Raw genomic sequence first — 16,548 nt, 5'->3', positions numbered from 1 at the left:
GCAAAACTACAACAAAAATTCAACAATGCATGGAACAAAATCACAACAACTCAAGTTAATTTCTTCAAAAAATGGTTTAAAATGTTTCAAGATTTTAGAGAAGTCTTCCTTTCTTTGCTCTCACATCCATGACATCAATCTCATACATAATATCATTTTAATGCTTTACTAAATTTTGTTATTGTTAATAGATATTTAAAATAGTAAACCAAATACCCAACAACTATAATAAAGTTATGTTAAAAGAAAGAATATAGAAGAGGATTATTAGATACAGTATTGGAAATGTTGTTCTAGACAAGCAGTGAGTATTCACAAAAGCATAACTCAAATAAACTGGTTTTGTGAAAATGGTGGTATCACCAAGTGGATTAGGAGAGCATACTGAAGTTTTCAAGCCATCAATTCTCTCTCTCTCTCTTTTGCAATTTAGGAAAAAATAGACCCTTCTTAGAGGCAATTTCTAATTTAGAGTAAAAATTTAAATCACAGACTTTATGTTTTTTTTCTATAAATTTATTTTTATTTTTAATTAATTAATTAATTAATTTATTTATTTATTTATTTTTTGGTCACGTCGCACAGCATACGGGATCTTAGTTCCTTGTCCAGGGATCAAATCCATGCCCCCTGTAGTGGAAGCATGGAGTCTTAACCACTGGACCACCAAGGAAGTCCCAATGATTTTCTTTTTTTAAATTACCATACAAATGACCCAAACTCAGAGGCAGACTCCTTAATCAATATCACTAAATCGGATACTGATCCATCTTAACACCAAACTGGATTTTTGAGGATCAGTTGATGTAAACAAAAGAATATGGAAGATGAAGTCATTATAGAACTTTAACTCCCCAAAATTTACCATTGGTATGAATAATTGCCTTTCAGATCTATCTCCACATATTTGCTTTGAATATTTTCAGGTGAAAAATCCTAATTATTAAGTAAATTTTAAGTTTCTCAACTCAGTGAAGAGTAATGTAATTCTGGATGTAATTCATTTAGTCAGTACCTCTCCCATGTTTTATAAACTTTACTATTTCAGTGTATTCCAGATAATTTCCAATTGCCAGTATTTGTAAATTTTACCTCAATGCTTTTTCTGGGACCAAAGGAGGAACTTTTGCTTAAGAAAGAGCTCCTTGGGACTTCCTTGATGATGCAGTTGTTAAGAATCCACCTGCCAATTCAGGGGCATGGGTTTGAGTCCTGCTCCAGGAAGAACCCACATGCCTTGGAGCAACTAAGCCCATGCACCACAACTACAGAACCTGTACTCTAGAGCTCGTGAGCCACAACTACTGAGTCTGCATGCCACACTACTGAAGTCCATGTGCCTAGACCCCATGCTCTGCAACAAGAGAAGCCACTGCAATGAGAAGCCCACTCACCACAATGAAGAGTAGCCCCTGCCCACCATAAATAGAGAAAGCCTGCATGCAGCAACGAAGACCCAATACAGCTAAAAATTATATAATTAATTTTTTTTTAAAAAGAAAGAGCTCCTTTTCTCTCTCTTTACTGCTGCAAGGAAATTAACTTTACCAACTTTCTGTATGAGCGTAGAAGCACATTCTTCCTCAGTCAAGCCTCCAGATGAGAACACAGTCCCTTTGCAAGTCCCTGATCAGAGGACCTAGCTAAGCTGTGCTCAGAACCCTGACTCATGACAACTCTAACATATATATTGTTTTAAGCCACTATGTTTGGGGTTATTTGTTATGATACATAGAAAAGTATTACAGGTTTTAAGTCAAAAGTTAATTGTTTAGGTTATGGTAGCAAACATCTTGATCCAGAACTCAGAAATCTGTCATTGAATGATCATGCTCTAGGTATCAATCACTGTTCTAGGCAATTGAGATACATTAGTGATTATGGAGTTTATATTTTGGATGGGTAGACATCTTTATAAAGGAGATAATTAGATGATAAAAGTGATAAACATAAAGACAATAATTAGTAATTTATAGAGTGTATTAAAAGATAATAAGTTCCAGTCCCAAGAAAATGTCAAGTAGAAAAATGATCAGGAATATGGAAGGGTACAAGCTGCAGCATTAAACACTATGATTAGGATAAGTTTCTTTGAGTGCATACTTTAAGGATGTTGGCTAAATTTTTCCAGTAGAGATAAAGGCTTAGAGAAAGGACATAAGGAGTAATCTGTTTTGCATATTCAAGGAACAAGAAGGCCAATGTAATTGGAACAGTGTGAACTGGGGGAGAGCTGTATGGAGAGTAAGAAAGAGGGCATGTGAGGTGTGAGAGATAGTGAGAATCACAATGGATAAAAATATTTATACTTAGACTATGGAAGGTTAATTGAAGTTAATTGATATGTGAAAAATTGTGCCTGTTTTTGTAGGAAGACCAAAAATACAATTTTGGATATTGCTATGGAATGAATTGTGTACACCTTCCCCCGCCCCCCCCAAATTGTATGTTGAAGCCTAATGCCCAATGTGACTGTATTTGGAGACAGAGATTTTAAAAGGTAATGAAGGTTCAGTGAGGCTTATGGATGGGACAGGTCCTAATCTTATAGGATTAGTGGCCTTACAAGAAAAGAAAGAGTGAGAAAGGTTTCTCTCCATGCTCATGTACCCAGGAAAGATTATGTGAGGACACAACAAGAAAAGTGACATCTGAAAGCCAGGAAGCATTTCCTTACCAGACCTTGCTCAGGGACTTCCAGCCTCCAGAACTGTTAGAAATAAATTTCTGTAGTTTAAGCTACCCAGTCTATGGTATTTTGTTAAAACAGCCCAAGTAGATTAATACAAACATTTTAAAGATTAGATGATTATTAACTAAGTGAATATGTTGACTAAGCCATTGTTTATGATAATCCTCTGCCATGCACCAAAATTATTTCAAACAAATCACCTGAGATACATTCTTTCATTTTCTTCAATGAATATTGACACATATTTAATATTGGTGGCTGGAAAAATTAATATCATATATGGGAGAGGTAATACGTTCAATGTATTTGAATTTCCAATGTGTTTTGTGTTTACAGTGTTCATGTGTACATCTCTATATAAGTAGAGAGCAAAAGAAAGGGAAGGAGAGTGGCTGTAGTAAATCTTCCAAAGAGCAGATTTTATTTGTCCCAAAAAGATGAAATTCACCTGGATGACATCTGAGCAGTGTAACTAGAAAGAACTGGTTAAATTCAAGTACATACATTTATTTTATATTGCTGTAATTCACCTTGATGAAAGCTTGACAGAATAATGTCAATAGTTCTCATGTTAGAAAAAGAAAAATTTGGGTAGTAGGGACACATAGGGAACAACAGAGAGTACAAATGTTTATGGAAAGATTCTTCACAGTATTAATTTGGAGAGTTTTAACTTCACTTTCAGGTTTGATAGGCAATCTTGTTATGAGAATAACTTTATTGTTCCTCTGACTCCTTTGGATGCTTCACTCAAAATAATTTTGTTAGAAGGCCTAGCAACTAAAAAGTTTTAATGAGTCTTAATCAGTAAGGCAAAAGATGGGAGTATTTACAGACTTGGAGGGACTTGTTAGCTGGATGCCAGGCTCCAGTGAGATTTTCTTCTGTTTTGTTTTCTGACCTATACAGACCTTTTTCTTTGTTCCCATCCTGTATTTATTATGATAGCACATGTCAAAATCTTATGAAAAAAAATCTGGTAAATAATTTTACACAAGTTGTTTTTATTTTTAAAGTTCAAGAGAGGTTACAGTACATACAATAGCATATACATTTATACAATTAGGGGCTAGAAGAAGGGGAAGATTATATAATTATTTAAAGTTATAATCAAAGAAGTAAGTCAGTCAAGTAAGACCAACTGAGAGGATATAGAAGTTTAAGGTTTTCTTTTAAGAGTCTGACATCTGGACAAATCATTCCTGTGTGTGATAGGAGCTTCCTAGTTTTTGAAGGGTTGGCTAGACAGAGAACACCTGCAAAGTAGGAGATCTGCATATTGTCAAATGTGCAGAGTTCTGAAACAAATTCAAAGAACATTTGAAATATGATACAGAAGAGAACTCAGAGCCAGACACAAATCTGGATGACCATTATGGGTCAGTCAGCATAAGGGCAAAAAACTCAAACACCTATGAATATTCAGAGTTTCTGGACCTTGAGTTAATGTAAAAATAAAAATGAATTAATCATACTCTGTGGCTTGGAAACTTAGCCAAATAACACTGGAAGACATAGAGACATGAAAAACGCTTGCTTTGTTTTTTAATAGCAGCTCTATTGAGATATATTTCACTTACCATAAAGTTAACCCATTTAAAGTATACAATTCAGTATATTCAGTTTAATACACTTATCAAGTTGTGTAACCATCACCATTAACAGTCACTCCCCATTTCCCCCTAATTCTTCCCAGCCTTAGGCAACCATTGACCTACTTTCTGTCTCTATAGATGTGCCTGTTCTGCACCATTCATAAATATGAAATTATACAATGTCTGCTCTTTTTTATCTGGTTTCTTTCACTTATAATAATGCTTTCAAGGTTCATCCATATTGTAGCATGTATCAAATAGTCACTTTATTTTTATTGTTGAAAAATATTCCCATTGTATACATATGTACAGTTTGTTTATTCATCCATCTGTTGATGGGCATGTGGGTTTTTTCTTTTGGCTATAATGAAAATACTGCTAAGAACATTCATTTATAATCTTTTGTGTGGACACATATGTTTATTTCTAATGGCTTTATAACTACCAATGTAATTTCTGGGTCATATACAAATTATTTTATTTTATTACTATTATTTTTATACAGCAGGTTCTTATTAGTCATCAATTTTATAAACATCAGTGTACACATGTCATTCCCAATCGCACAATTCAGCACACCACCACCCCGCCCCCCTGCGCTTTCCCCACTTGGTGTCCATATGTCTGTTCTCTACATCTGTGTCTCAATTTCTGCCCTGCAAAAAAGTTCATCTGTACAATTTTTCTAGGTTCCACATATATGCGTTAATATACGATATTTGTTTTTCTCTTTCTGACTTACTTCACTCTGTATGACAGTCTCTAGATCCATCCATGTCTCAACAAATGACCCAATTTCGTTCCTTTTTATGGTCGAGCGATATTCCGTTGTATATACGTACCACAACTTCTTTATCCATTCGTCTGTTGATGGGCATTTAGATGGCTTCCATGACCTGGCTATTGTAAATAGTGCTGCAATGAACATTGGGGTGCATGTGTCTTTTTGAATTATGGTTTTCTCTGGGTAAATGCCCAGTACTGGGATTGCTGGAACATATGGTAATTCGATTTTTAGTTTTTTAAGGAACCTCCATACTGTTCTCCATAGTGGCTGTATCAATGTACATTCCCACCAACAGTGCAAGAGGGTTCCCTTTTCCCTACAGCCTCTCCAGCATTTGTTGTTTGTAGATTTTCTGATGATGCCCATTCTAACTGGTGTGAGGTGATACCCCATTGTAGTTTTGATTTGCATTTTACTAATAAATAATGATGTTGAGCAGCTTGTCATGTGCTTCCTGGCCATGAGCAGCTTGTCATGTACTTCTTGGCCATCTGTATGTCTTCTTTGGAGAAATGTCTATTTAGGTCTTCTGCCCATTTTTGGACTGGGTTGTTTGTTTTTTTAAATATTGAGCTGCTTGAGCTGTTTATATATTTTGGAGATTAATCCTTTGTTGATTCATTTGCAAATATTTTCTTCCATTCTGAGGATTGTCTCTTCATCTTGTTGGTATCTTCCTTTGCTTTGCAAAAGCTTTGAAGTTTCATTAGGTCCCATTTGTTTATTTTTGTTTTTATTTCCATTACTCTAGGAGGTGGATCAAAAAGATCTTGCTGTGATTTATGTCAAAGAGTGTTCTTCTTATGTATCCTCTAAGAGTTTTATACTGTCTGGTCTTACATTTAGGTCTCTAATCCATTTTGAGTTTGTTTTTGTGTATGGTGTTAGGGAGTGTTCTAATTTCATTCTTTTACATGTAGCTGTCCACTTTTCCCAGCATCACTTATTGAAGAGACTGTCTTTTCTCCATTGTATATCCTTTCCTCCTTTGTCATAGATTAGTTGACCATAGGTGCATGGGTCAATACCTGAGCTTTCTATCCTGTTCCATTGATGTATATTTCTGTTTTTATGCCAGTACCGTATTGTCTTGATTACTGTAGCTTTGTAGTATAGTCTGAAGTCAGGGAGTCTGATTCCTGTAGCTCCATTTTTTTTCCCTTAAGACTGCTTTGGCTATTTGGGGTCTTTTTTGTCTCCGTACAAATTTTAAGATTTTCTTGTTCCAGTTCCATAAAAAAATGCCATTGGTAATTTAATTGGGATTGCATTGAATCTGTAGATTGCTTTGGGTAGTATAGTCATTTTCACAATGTTGATTCTTCCAGTCCAAGAACATGGTACATCTCTCCATGTGTTGGTATCACCTTTAATTTCTTTCATCAGTGTCATTTAGTTTTCTTCATACAGGTCTTTTGTCTGCCTAGGTAGGTTTATTCCTAGGTAATTTATTGTTTTTGTTGCAATGGCAGATGAGAGTGTTTCCTTAATTTCTCTTTCAGAATTTTCATCATTAGTGAATAGGAATGTAAGAGATTTTTGTGCATTAATTTTGTATCCTGCAACTTTACTAAATTGATTGATTAGCTCTAGTAGTTTTCTGGTAGCATCTTTAGGATTCTCTATGTATAGTATTATGTCATCTGCAAACAGTGACAATTTTACTTCTTCTTTTCCAACTTGGATTCCTTTTATTTCTTTTTCTTCTCTGATTGCAGTGGCAAGGACTCCAAAACTATGTTGGATAATAGTGACGGGAGTGGACATCCTTGTCTTGTTCCTGATCTTAGAGGAAATGCTTTCAGTTTTTTACCATTGAGAATGGTGTTTGCTGTGGGTTTGTCATATATGGCCTTTATTTTGTTGAGGTAGTTTCCCTCTATGCCCACCTTCTGTAGAGCTTTTATCATAAATGTGTGTTGAATTTTGTCAAAAGCTTTTTCTGCCTCTATTGAGATGATCATATGGTTTTTATTCTTCAATTTGTTAATATGGTGTATCACATTGATTGATTTGTGTATATTGAAAAATTATTGAATCCCTGGAATCCCACTTGATCATGGTGTATGATCTTTTTAACGTGTTGTAGGATTCTGCTTGCTAGTAATTTTTTCAGGATTTTTGCATGTATATTCATCAGTGACATTGGTCTGTAAGTTTCTTTTTTTGTAGTATCTTTGTCTGGTTTTGGTATCAGCGTGATGGTGGCTTCATAGAATAAGTTTGGGAGTGTTCCTTCCTCCACAATTTTTTGCTAGAGTTTGAGAAGGATGGGTGTTAGCTCTTCTCTAAATGTTTGATACAATTCACCTGTGAAGCCATCTGGTCCTGGACTTTTGTTTGTTGGAAAATTTTTAATAACAGTTTCAATTTCATTTTTTGTGATTGGTCTGTTCATATTTTGTATTTCTTCCTGGTTCAGTCTTGGAAGGTTATACCTTTCTAAGAATTTGTCCACTCCTTCCAGGTTGTCCATTTTGTTGGCATAGAGTTGCTTGTAGTAGCCTCTTAGGATGCTTTGTTTTTCTGTGGTGTCCGTTGTAACTTCTCCTTTTTCATTTGTAATTTTATTGATTTGAGTACACTCTCTCTTTTTCTTGATGAGTCTGGCTAGTGGTTTATCAATTTTGTTTATCCTCTCATTGAACCAGCTTTTAGTTTTATTCATCTTTGCTATTGTTTTCTTTGTTTCTGTTTCATTTATTTCTGATCTGATCTTTATGATTTCTTTCCTTCTGCTAACTTTGGGTTTTGTTTTTTCTTCTCTCTACTTCCTTTTGGTGTATGGTTAAATTGTTTATTTGAGATTTTTCTTGTTTCTTGAGGTAAGCTGTATGGCTACAAACTTCTCTCTTAGAACTGCTTTTGCTGCATCCCATAGGTTTTGTATCATCGTGTTTTCATTGTCATTTTTCTCTAGGTATTTTTTTTTATTTCCTCTTTGATTTCTTCAGTGATCTCTTGGTTATTTAGTATAGTATTGTTTAGCCTCCATGTGTTTGTGTTTTTTATGTTTTTTCCCCTCTAATTCATTTCTAATCTCATAGTGTTGTGGTCAGAAAGATGTTTGATATGATTTCAAATTTCTTAAATTTATTGAGCCTTGATTTGTGACCCAAGATGTGATCTATCCTGGAGAATGTTCCGTGTGCACTTGAGAAGAAAGTGTAATGTGCTGTTTTTGAATGGAATGTCTTATAAGTATCAATTAAATCTATCTGGTCTATTGTGTCATTTAAAGCTTCTGTTTCCTTATTTATTTTCATTTTGGAGTATCTGTCCATTGGTGTAAGTGAGGTGTTAAAGTCCCCCACTATTATTGTGTTACTGTCCATTTCCTCTTTTATAGCTTTTAGCAGTTGCCTTATGTATTGAGGTGCTCCTATTTTGGGTGCATATATATTTATAATTGTTATATCTTTCTCTTGGATTGATCCCCTGATGATTATGTAGTGTCCTTCCTTGTCTCTTGTAACATTCTTTATTTTAAAGTCTATTTTACCTGATATGAGTATTGATACTCCAGCTTTCTTTTGATTTCCATTTGCATGGAATATCTTTTTTCATCCCCTCACTTTCAGTCTGAATGTGTCCCTAGGTCTGAAGTGTGTCTGCTGTAGACAGCATATAGATGGGTCTTGTTTTTGTATCCATTCAGCAAGCCTGTGTCTTTTGGTTGGAGCATTTAATCCATTCACATTTAGGGTAATTATTGATATGTATGTTCCTATGACCATTTTCTTAATTGTTTTGGGTTTGTTTATGTAGGTCCTTTTCTTCTCTTGTGTTGTCCACTTAGAGAAGTTCCTTTAGCATTTGTTGTACAGCTGTTTTGGTGGTGCTGAATTCTCTTAGCTTTTGCTTGTCTGTAAAGCTTTTGATTTCTCCATAGATCCTGAAAGAGATCCTTGCTGGGTAGAGTAATCCTGGATATAGGTTCTTCCCTTTCATCACTTTAAGTGTATCATGCCACTCCCTTCTCCCTTGTAGAGTTTCTGCTGAGAAATCAGCTGTTAACCTTATGGAAGTTCCCTTGTATGTTATTTGTCATTTTTCCCTGCTGCTTTCAATAATTTTTCTTTGTCTTTAATTTTTACCAATTTGGTTACTGTGTGTCTCGGTGTGTTTCTCCTTGGTTTTATCCTGTATGGGACTCGCTGAACTTCCTGGACTTTACTTTCCCATGTTAGGGAAGTTTTCGACTATAATCTCTTCAAATATTTCTCAGGTCCTTTCTCTCTCTCTTCTCCTTCTGGGACCCCACAATGCGAATGTTGTTGCATTTAATGTTGTCCCAGAGGTCTCTTAGGCTGTCTTCATTTGTTTTCAGTCTTTTTTCTTTATTCTGTTCCAAGGCAGTGAATTCCACCATTCTGTTTTCCAGGTCACTTATCTGTTCTTCTTCCTCAGTTATTCTGCTATTGATTCCTTCCAGTGTAGTTTTCATTTCAGTTATTGTATTGTTCATCTCTGTTTTTTTGTTCTTCTTCTAGGTCTTTGTTAAACATTTCTTGCATCTTCTCGATCTTTGCCTCCACTCTTTTTCCGAAGTCCTGGATCATCTTCACTATCATTATTCTGAATTCTTTTTCTGGAAGGTTGCCTATCTCCACTTAATGTAGTTGTTTTGCTGGGGTTTTATCTTGTTCCTTCATCTGGTACATAGCCCTCTGCCTTTTCATCTTGTCTATCTTTCTGTGAATGTGGTTTTTGTTCCACAGGCTGCAGGACTGTAGTTCTTCTTGCTTCTGCTGTCTGCCCACCCTCCCATTTACAAATTCTGTGTTTAACCTTTTGAGGAACTACCAAACTCTTTTCAAAAGGGCCTGTGTTATTTTACATTTTCAACAGCAATCTGTGCAGGTTTCAGTTTCTTGACAACCTCCACCAAACTTGTTATTATTTGACTTTTTGATTACAGCTGTCCCAGTTTTTGTGCAGTGGAATCTCACTGTGGTTTCGATTTGAACCTCTGTGATGACTAATAATGTTGAGTATCTTTTTATAATCCTACTTGCGTACCTTCTTTAGAGAAATGTTTATTCACCTCTATGGTCGTTTTTAAAGTTGCTTATTTGTTATTTTATTTTTGAGTTTTAAGAGTTCTTTAGATATCAGTCCCTTTCCCCTTTTATTTTTTAAAAAAATTTTTAGAGTAGTTTAAGTTCACAACAAAATTAAGAAGATACAGATTTTCTCATATAACATTTGCTCCCACACTAGCATCGCCTCGCACATTATCAACATCCCACAACACATTTGTTGCGCTTGATGAACCTGTTTGGAAACATCATTATTGCCCAAAGTCTGTAGTTTATATTAGGGCTCGCTCGTGGTGTTATCCATTCTATGGGTTTGGACAAATGTATAATGCTTGCTTTTGACTTGAGGTAATTACTGGGTGATCCACATATTAAAGATAAAAAAAAGTAAAGAAAATCAAGCAATATATTATCTATCACAATGATTCATTTTAGCAAAAGTGTTGAATTGCTAGATTTAAAGAAAATTTTGACATTTAAATTATGCCAATCAATTTATATTAAAGTAAATCCTAAAATAAACTCCTTTTTTTTAAGATTAAGAATTATTAAAACAAACAAACAAAAAACAGTCTTGGGTTATCTTTTCCAAAAGAAGAACTGGATTTGCATACCTCTTTTTTGCTTAAAGCACCTGAATTTATATTTAGATGGAAGCAAATGATAAATACCTAAATGTAAGTGCCTAATCCTAAAAAGTAGGGAATTGTGTACTATCTACATATCATCTTTCCAGAAAAATAATTAGTAAATAATTCTGTAATATACAATAAAGTCTCTACTCAAGGTATTTTATTGTAATTACATTAATGCACTTATTTTTACTGTATATAGGCTGAAATAATCTTGTAGGGGACCTTTCTTAAAATGAAGGATCACAAGTAAGGTTTTTGTCCATCAAATGTGTCTTTATACACATAATGTTTTTAAAAAGTTCTTTAAAATTTTAAGACCTATGTTAACAAGGTTATTTTTGTGATTAGTAATAGTCAAGCAACATTATATAACAGATTCCAATATTTAAAAAAAAAATGACTTGTGAGATGTAAAAATGTAAACCTTAGCTTTCATAAGACATTTAATTTTTATAACCAAATATTCCTAAATAGATCCAACATTTTATTTTATAATGTGTAACACTTCATTTTAATATCTATTTTACATTAACAATAAAATTTCTGATATATTTACAAAGCACTAAAACTATTTTAGAGATATTTAGTTTGTCTTTTTGTTTGTAAATTGTGCTAATTGGATGTGGAGCAAGAAAAACAAGCCTTATGTAATCTATGGGTCTTACTGAAAAGGTTTTGAGTATCTTCAAATCATGCAAATTGTTGCCTGATTTAGTTTATCAGCGATTTATTTTAACTTTATATGTAATGACTAATAAAACAAATATTGCTGAACACTTTGGGGGTAGTGAGAGCTGGAGATATATAAAAAGTCATGCTCCTTAATCATAAATTTATTATCATCTAGTGGAGAGTGTTGAGACTGCTAGTAAAACATCAAAGTTCAATAAAAAGTAAAGGGAAGAATGCTTTACTTGTTCACAGTAGTGGAAAATTACCCAATCTGAGAGATCTGTGAAAACTTTCCTATGAGATAATACCAGAATTGAATTTTGAAGAATGTAGGAAAGTTAAATAGGTGAAGCAGGGTTTTCTGGGAGCAAAGAATCAAAACAAATAATTGGACAGCAGAGAATTTCATGGTGAACATGCAAAACCCCTCACAACTGTGAAATATGAAGGAGAAGAGTAATCAGTCTGACAAAGTGGGAAGGATAGAGTTGAAGCTTTCAGTATTGAGAAAGGGAAAGGTCTGAGAGCAACAATCCAAAGTTTTCAAAGACAAAAAGTAGGCCAATTTTAATATTGATGCTTGGAAAGGGATAAACTTAAGAAATATTTTGGAACTAGAATTAGTACTGAACATGGAAGGGGGAGGCAGAGAGTGACTGAATGTATATGTGCAAGAATAGTGTCTGGGATGACAGTACGGTTTCTAATTTGGTCATATGATTAAAATATTCACCAACAAAGAAAAATTAGGAATAGTAACATGTCTGCTAGGAAAATGGAAAGTGCATTTTTGGGACAAGATGGGTATGATTGCTAGGGGACAAACAGAGAAATATATATGACACACTGGATGCAGAAAACTGAAACTCAAGAGAGAAATAATGATTAGACACATGATTTGGGGCATTTGGTTACAAAACAGTGGTTCCCAGGTGGATGTTCTTCATGTAATAGTTTTACATCACAGCTAAGAAACCCAGTTAGGGAACCCAACTCTTTTATAACAGGCTGAAAGCAAATTTGCCTGACCATTTTCCTATAGGGATACATTGTCCTTCTTATATGACAATAACTTTCCTTTTACTTTGGACCAAGATACTATCATTGTCTTCCAAGCTTATTCACTATATTAACACTCTTAAAAGATAGCCATGATGAGTGACATTTAGAGCCCCTGTTTCACAGGACTTGCAGAAACTTTAGAGACCACTGAGAATTTTGGAATTTTCTTTTAATACATATCAACCAGGCTGTGTTACTATGCAATGTGAGAAATAGGAATTATGTTTGGAAATGAGAGAATTCTTTGAAGTTCCATGTAAAATAATGAAAGACAAAGGAAAGCTTCCTGATAAAAGCAAGAAAACTAAATGTTGAGTTTGTTTGAGAAGAAAAGTTTAGATTGCCTTCTTGGGTAAAGAGCTATATTTCATGGCAAATGGTAATGAGAACAAAGAACTGTTGGTAGAGGAAGGAAGTTATGATAATCAACATCAGGCTTGAGACCAGTTACTAAAGCAAAAATTATAGCAGCTCAATTAATTGATTTCCCCACTTTTTTAAAAATTTATTTTATTTTTGGCTGTATTGGGTCTTCGATGCTGTGCGCGGGCTTTTCTCTGGTTGCAGCAAGTGGGGGCTACTCTTCATTATGGTGCATGGGCTTCTCATTGCAGTAGGTTCTCTTGTTGTGGAGCATGGGCTCTCGGCACATGGACTTCAGTAGTTGTGGCACATGGGCTCAGTAGTTGTGGTGCATGGGTTTAGTTGCTCTGTGGCATGTGGGATCTTCCCAGACCAAGGATCAAACCCATGTCCCCTGCATTGGCAGACGGATTCTTAACCACTGTGCAACCAGAGAAGCCCCCACTTCTTTTCTTCTACTTATGACTTATTTTGCAATTTTAATTCCAAGTGGGTGTATGAGTTAATTGACGTTAATGATATGGCAGCTGATAGGAGTTTGAGATTTCCTTGTATTTGGGAGGAGCATGTCATTATCAAAGGAAAGAATGGATTCTGAATGGACAAAAGTAGTGTAATGTGATTGTTATTCTTAATTTGCTTCATCCCTACCCATTCTCTATTCTCCTTTATCCTGTTCTATACCCTAGGAGGCATCACATGGGCTCCTTTTCTAGTAGGTTTCAAGCTGGATTCAGGGAATGAGAAACATCTTAAGATATCATAACACTAAAGGAGAGAGAAGTCAGGATACTTCTTCCCCACTCCTTTTGCTGTTTTATTTTTGTGCCACTGGAAGTAGCTTTAACCCTCCATGGTTAGCTTCTGCAGTGTGGCCCCTCCTATGCTAAACTCTAGTCAATAATAGTGATATGATTTCTTCCCTTAAGGCTTTAGGAGTGGCCATAGTTTTCCATTGTTACTAGTCTTGGGGTCTCAACATCCTTTGTTTGTTTCTCTTGGTCTATACACACTTTACTAAAAGTTCCTTGGAAGAACATACATAACTATTCCCTAACAGTTTCTTAAGTAACTATTCTCAAAGTAGATCAATACATTCTCATCATTTGAACCATCTGAGGTATATGCTGGATCTCTGAATATAGGGTACTAGTAAGGGTCACATCTTTCCAGGAGAAATATGTTCTCCATTGTACCTAGAAAAAAGTGCAAAATAATGTGTGCAAATGTTGCTAGTTTTGTAGATTGGTGAGTGATTAAAGGAAGGAAGTCACATCTGTTATTTTCTGTTTTTCTCAGTGACATGAAGATCAACAAATAATAGTGAGCAGATTGAATGAAAGAAAGAATAGTGGTTTTAATGAGTGGGAAGAAAATATACAATATTTACCTCAGAAACTAAAAAAAAGTCAGCCTATTATAGGATCATGTTAGAATTTTCAGTCATAAATGAATGCCTAGATGTAATTAAAGATATACATCTTTGGATGGAGGGTATTTTGGAATGCCGGGATGGGCTCAATCTAATTATATGAGTTCTTAAAAACAGAGAACCTTCCAAACTATTGTTAGAGAGAGATATGTGACTGTGGAAAAAAAATCAGAAAGATGTGACATAAGAAGGATTGGACGACTTCCGGAGAAGATGGCGGAAGAGTAAGATGCAGAGATCAACTTCCTCCCCACAGATACACCAGAAATACAGCTACACGTGGAACAAATCCTACAGAACACCTACTGTATGCTGGCAGAAGACCTCAGACCTCCCAAAAGGCAAGAAACTCCCCACGTACCTGGGTAGGGCAAAGCGGAGAGATTCCTGCACAGACGATAGGTGCCAACCGGCACTCACCAGCCTGAGAGGCTTGTCTGCTCGCCCACTGGGGCGGACAGTGCTGGGAGCTGAGGCTCGGGCTTCAGTAAGAGTGCAGGGAGAGGACTGGGGTTGGCGGCGTGAACACAGCCTGAAGGTGCTAATGCGCCACAGCTAGCCAGGAGGGAGTCTGGGAAAAAGTTTGTACCTGCCGAAGAGGCAAGAGACATTTTCTTCCCTCTGTTTCCTGGTGCATGAGGAGAGGGGATTAAGAACGCTGCTTGGAGGAGCTCCAGAGACGGGCACAAGCTGCGGCTGAAAGCGCAGACCCCAGAGATGGGCGTGGGACGCTGGGTCTGCTAACCCCATCGCGAGGCCTGTGTGCGAGCGCAGGTCACTGTCCAAGCCACCCTTCCAGGGGGCCTGTGAAGCCTGTCACTGCCGGGGTCCCGGGATCAAGGGATGGCTTCCCTGGGAGAACGCACGACGCACCTCGGGCTAGTAAAACGTCACGCCGGCCTCTGCCACTGCAGGCTCCACCCGCACTCCGTGCCCCTCCCTGCCCCCGGGCCTGAGTGAGCCAGAGTCCCCAAAGCAGCTGGTCCCTTAACCCCATCCTATCTGAGGGAAGAACAGACGCCCTCCGGCAACCTACACGCAGAGGCGGGGCCAAATCCAAAGCTCAAATCCGGGAGCTGTGAGAACAAAGAAGAGAAAGGGAAATCTCACCCAGCAGCCTCAGAAGCAGTGGATTAAAGCTCCACAATCAACTTGATGTACCCTGCATCTGTGGAATACATGAATAGACAACGAATCATCCCAAATTGAGGAGCCAGGAGTCAGTGCTGCGCCTCTGAGGTGGGAGAGCCAACTTCAGGACACTGGTCCACAAGAGACCTCCCAGCTCCACATAATATCAAATGGCGAAAATCTTCCAGAGATCTCCATCTCAACACCAGCACCCAGCTTCACTCAATGACCGGCAAGCTACAGTGCTGGTCACCCTATGCCAAACAACTAGCAAGACAGGAACACAATGCCACCCATTAGCAGAGAGGCTGCCTAAAATCATAAAAAGTCCACAGACACCCCAAAATACACCACCAGAGGTGGACCTGTCCACCAGAAAGACAAGATCCAGCCTCATCCACCAGAACACAGGCACTAGTCCCCTCCACCAGGAAGCCTACACAACTCACTGAACCAACCTTAGCCACTGGGGACAGACACCAAAAACAACGGGAATTATGAACCTGCAGCCAGCAAAAAGGAGACCACAAACACAGTAACATAAGCAAAATGAGAAGACAGAAAAACACACAGCGGGAGAAGGAGCAAGATAAAAAACCACCAGACCTAACAAATGAAGAGGAAATAGGCAGTCTATCTGAAAAAGAATTCAGAATAATGATAGCAAAGATGATCCAAGATTCTATTTCCAAGATCCAAAATCTTGGAAATAGAATAGACAAAATGCAAGAAACAGTTAACAAGGACCTAGAAGAACTAAAGATGAATCAAGCATCAATTAAAAACACAATAAATGAAATGAAAAATACTCTAGATGGAATCAATAGCAGAATAACTGAGGCAGAAGAACGGATAAGTGAGGTGGAAGATAAAATAGTGGAAATAACTGATGCAGAGCAAAATAAAGAAAAAAGAATGAAAAGAACAGAGGACAGTCTGAAAGACCTCTGGGACAACAATAAACGCAACAACATTCGAATTATAAGGGTTCCAGAAGAAGAAGAGAAAAAGAACGGGACTGAGAGAATATTTGAAGAGGTTATAGATGAAACTTCCCTAATATAGGAAAGGAAATAGTTAATCAAGTCCAGGAGGCACAGAGAGTCCCATACAGAATAAATCCAAGGAGAAATATGC

The sequence above is a fragment of the Hyperoodon ampullatus genome, assembly GCF_949752795.1.
Source record: "Hyperoodon ampullatus genome assembly, chromosome: 1".
NCBI lineage: Eukaryota > Metazoa > Chordata > Mammalia > Artiodactyla > Ziphiidae > Hyperoodon > Hyperoodon ampullatus.
This window is presented reverse-complemented; position numbering follows the sequence as displayed.